Raw genomic sequence first — 3,975 nt, 5'->3', positions numbered from 1 at the left:
AGTCAACTAACTTGAGCTGCTGAAGGAATTTATTGGCTTGTTCTACCAAGCTTAGCAAAAATATGACCAAGTTGATCAGGCCCAAGGTACCTGCAACCAGGGGTAAATCTCTTAGATTTATAGCCAAGATCTCTTCCTTACAGATTGGAAGTAAATCTCTTCTGTAAGTGTCACAGCCACCCAATTGCTCTGAATGTAGCATTGTACCTCTTCCCTGTACTGGAATATGATGGATAGCTGTTTTGATAAGTGCAGTGAAAATTTTGCAACATTTTACAACTCTTTTGACTTCTCTGTTATTACAGTATATTATGGTCTTCTAAAGATTGGACTTGAAGTGCTTGCTTTGGCAGCACATAAACTGAAATTAGAATGACACAAAGAAATTTACCATGACCCCTGCACAAGATGATATGCAAGTTCACAAATCATTTCATATTTTTACATTATCAAGCATTGTGTGCACATAGCCCCCAAAGCCACCAGAATCCCTATGTGGAATACCCCACCTATAGCACCCAGTGTCTTCTCCTAGCCAGCCCCCAAAGCTCATCAGTGCTGTGCCACATGGGACGCCATCACCCACAGAACTGGGGACCGATGCCCAATAGACCCCAGGATCCCACATGAACATTCTTGCATGGAACAACACTGATAGTCCGCAGGGTCCTGGTCCATGCCTATCTGGAACAGAAAGGCCTACTATCCCAAATATACACATAACCCCTCCCAAAGCTAATGATCCAATCAATAAATAAGAAAAAGAGCTAGGGAGAGACTTCTCAGAAAAGTAAGAATGGCAAATAAACATGAGGAAATACTTCACATCTCTAACCATAAAGGAAATGCAAATAAAGGCAACTCTAAGATTTCATCTCACTCCAATCTATTGGCCAACGTTGTGAATTCAAACAACAACATATATTGGTGGAGATATGAGGAAAAAAGGAATTCTATTGCACTATTGGTGGGAATATAAACTAGCGCAACTACTCTGCACATCAGTCTGAAGGTTCCTCAAAATCTAAACATAAATCTTCCCTACCACCCAGCCGCATCACTCCAGGGCATCTAGCCAGAGCATCAAAAGCCAGGATACCATAAAGACACTTGTACATCCATACTCATCACTGCCCCATTCACAATAGCCAAATTGTAGAAACAGCCCAGATGCCTTATAATAGATAAGTGGATCAAAAAATATGGTACCTATGCACAATTACTCACCATTAGACTTAATAGTATTATGTCATTTGCAGGGAAATGGATAGACCTAGAATATAGCATGTGAAGTAAAGTACATCAAGTTCAAAGAGAGAAAGGATGTGAGTTTTCTTGCATATGCAGAAGCTAGATCTAAATACACGATAAACAGGACTCTAGGCACTCACACAAAGAACAAAGGATGGTAGATACTCTTAGGGGAGGAACAGTCACAATGCCTGTGCTTATCATCATATAATATAATATTTATCAAAATGAACTTCGGGAAATGGCAAACTGAGGGGTTTTGTTTTGATTTGTTCTAATTTTTGTCTTGTTTGTTCATTTATCTATCTTTCTGAGGGTAAAGGGGGGACCAGGTAAATGAAGGGACAAAGAGTGAACAGAAATGGAGGGACAAAGGCTGAAGAAATGCAGCAGTACTACTCACTAAACAATATGTTGAAAATGAACTATACAACTTGTAAGTGGGGACAAGAAGGAAAACCTAAGAGAGAAAAGTAAGGGTTTACATTGTCCAAAAAAGAAATATACTGGGCTGGGAAGGTGGCTCAGTGGTAGAGCGCCTGCCTTGCATGCATGAGGCCCTCGGTTCAATTCCTCAGCACCACATAAGCAGAAAAAAAAGCCGGAAGTGGCGCTGTGACTCAAGTGGTAGAGCACTAGCCTTGAAGTGAAGAGCTGAGGGACAGCGCCTAGGCCCAGAGTTCAGGCCCATGACCGGACCCCCCCTCAAAAAAAAGAAAGAAATATACTCTTTTATGTAATTGTAACCCCTCTGTACATCACCTTTATAACAACAATAAAAATATTACAGAAAACATTTAATTTTAAGATGTGGATATGGTACTCATTTCTGTGTGCCAATTTATTACTGAGGAGAGTTTCCTTTTAATTCTACCTGTTTTAAAAAGGCAGCAGGATACATGGGAAAGCCTGGCTGTGACATGACCAGTTTTGGGTGACCAGAACTAGAGTTCTTCTTGGGTTGGGTGGCTAAGTTACTGCTTGTTGTTGTGATGGTGGTGGTGGTGTGGTTATGGTGGTAGTTATTGGTCATGGGGCTTAAACTCAGGGCCTGGGCACTGACCCTGAGCTCCTTCACTTAAGGCTAATGTTCTACCACTTTGAGCCACAGCACTACTTCCAATTTTCTGGTGATTGATTGTAGATAAAACTTTCTTGTCCAGGCTGGCTTTGAACCATGATCCTCAGATCTCAGCCTCCTGAGTAGCTAGGATTACAGGCATGTGCCCCTGGTGAGTGGTGCTGGGCTACTTCTTGCTTGGTGCTTCCATGCTTCCAAAGTAAATAGATTTGTATACCATCTAAAAATCCCTGAGTGATAAATAAGTGAAACATACCTCCCTGTAGTTTTTCCATTTACTGAATGACTTTCACTGATTTCAAACTGTGCAGTTTTCTGTGGTGGAGGCCTTGAGGTTGACCTCAACAGACAAAGCAATGGATGTAAGTGACATTGACTTCTGCAATCCCTCAGCATGTCTTAGTGACCTCAAGTTCATGTCCTGTCAGGTGTCTTGGTGACCTTTCTCTTTAGAGCCATCTATGTATATAACACTGACTTTTTCTTCATAGCTCCTTCAAATTACTCCAAGCTTTCTTTAGGGCCACACAGAGTCAAGAGTTTCCAGGATATTTCACAGTTAGCAGAATTCCTAGGTTATGTGAAAAAAAGGGTTAGTTGTTCTACACTTAGGATCTTTCTGGTTGACCCATCTGTGTAAATTTTTTAAAACGCTTTTTATATAGTCACATAAAATGCATATATAGATAAAACATTACTAAATATATTCATCTTCAATTTATAGTGCAATGAACATTTACATATGTGTGTACATAGCTGGATAACAGATAAAAGAGAGAAAGACTGATGACAGATAGAGATAGAGATAGAGAGTTAGATCCAAATCATGATTTAGAATACTCATTTCAAAATATGAGCCCCAAAATTTTCCTGAGGCCCTTCCTAGGTTATGTTCAGTAGACACCCAGAATTAACCAATGCTCTTATTTATATAACCACAAAGTAGTGTTTCCTCTTGAGTTGCAAAAAAGTGCACTTTTTCTCTATTACATGTCTGGTGTAACACCTGTGCAACACCAGCTAATGTAACCCCTTAAGATCAGGCTATGGGATCCACAGCAAACATCCATCTATAGATAGAAAACCCCTGGTCCAAGAGGATTAACTGTATAAATGGGCTTTTACTTATTCAGTTAGCAAATACTTTTAAATAATCATTGGTCATGGAGAGGCTATAATAGACAAAAAGATTAAGTCATGCCTTCTGAGACTTGTGCAAGTAAGCAAGGGCAAAGATAGCAATATACAACTAGATACATACTACACCGTTGGAGAGAGACAGGAGCTGCCCACCAAAACAGAGCATGATGGAGAACAAGTTCAAGTGCATGACCAATTCCAAAATGAGCCAGAAGCTTTACCTACCCTGTGCTATGGTGCCTTCTGAACAGAAACTCTACTGTTGACAATAGTGACCATCACAAAGGAAGGAGAGGTCAGTTGAGGCCAGGTAAGTTCTATCATCAGCAAAGTATAGATTAGCTGGAGTGAAGGGAAGGGAAAGAATGGGAGAAGGTTGAGATCCAGTTGGTTTCAGGGAGCCTGTCAGGCCTTCACTTTCAGTCGATGCAGGTAAGGAACACAGAAGTGACACACTGACTTGATCAGGTGGCAGTGAGGCAAAAGGATAGTATCAGGTCCTG

General features: G+C 40.7%; 1 non-coding gene across 1 annotated transcript; it reads left to right on the top strand.

The window, feature by feature from the left end:
* The first annotated feature begins 337 nt into the window (after positions 1-337).
* On the top strand, positions 338-443 carry LOC138832649 (U6 spliceosomal RNA). Its single transcript, XR_011373601.1, has one exon. It is a non-coding gene; the product is annotated as a U6 spliceosomal RNA (small nuclear RNA).
* Positions 444-3,975: the final 3,532 nt, after the last annotated feature.

The sequence above is a fragment of the Dipodomys merriami genome, unplaced genomic scaffold (assembly GCF_024711535.1).
Source record: "Dipodomys merriami isolate MVZ:Mamm:240054 unplaced genomic scaffold, mDipMer1.0.p SCAF_2, whole genome shotgun sequence".
NCBI lineage: Eukaryota > Metazoa > Chordata > Mammalia > Rodentia > Heteromyidae > Dipodomys > Dipodomys merriami.
This window is presented reverse-complemented; position numbering and strand designations above follow the sequence as displayed.